This window comes from Meleagris gallopavo, chromosome 3 (genome assembly GCF_000146605.3).
Source record: "Meleagris gallopavo isolate NT-WF06-2002-E0010 breed Aviagen turkey brand Nicholas breeding stock chromosome 3, Turkey_5.1, whole genome shotgun sequence".
Taxonomy (NCBI): Eukaryota; Metazoa; Chordata; class Aves; order Galliformes; family Phasianidae; genus Meleagris; species Meleagris gallopavo.
In genome coordinates this window covers 44,885,548-44,886,136 of record NC_015013.2, presented here as the reverse complement: position 1 = coordinate 44,886,136, position 589 = coordinate 44,885,548, and positions in this window count along the sequence as shown.

The window sequence follows — 589 nt, the reverse complement described above, 5'->3', positions numbered from 1 at the left end:
CTAGACAGGATTTTACGTATCTAAATGCATTTTTATTTTTCTTCCAGCTTTTTAGAAAGAATCGACAGCGTCAGCATGGATGACTACACACCCACAGATCAGGTTAGTGTAATTAATCTGATAGGGGCTGAACCAAGACACCCATTTGTACAGATTCTTTATGTAATTTGGTTTAGTCTCAACAGCAGCTGAAATGCAGCAAACCACATAATTACAAAATGCAGTCTAGCAGTTGAAATAACGGATGTTAAAGGAGAAGAAGCTTTTCAATGTTGTAAGCTTGTGTTTTATGTTGCTATATGTAGGTCGTGATTCCTGTAATACATTTTGTTATTTCTTCTTCCTTCACGTTCTGCATGAGCCAGCAGTGTGCTTTTGCAGCTCGGAAAGCAAATGGTATCCTGGGCTCCATCAAAAGAGGAGTGGCCAGCAGGGACAGGGAGGTAATTGTCCCCCTCTACTCTGCTCTTTTGAGGCCCCATCTGGAGTACTGCATCCAGGTCTGGAGCCCCCAGTACAAGAAAGACAGAGAGCTGTTGGAGAGGGTCCAGAGGAGAGCCACAAGATGATCAGGGGACTGGAGCACCTC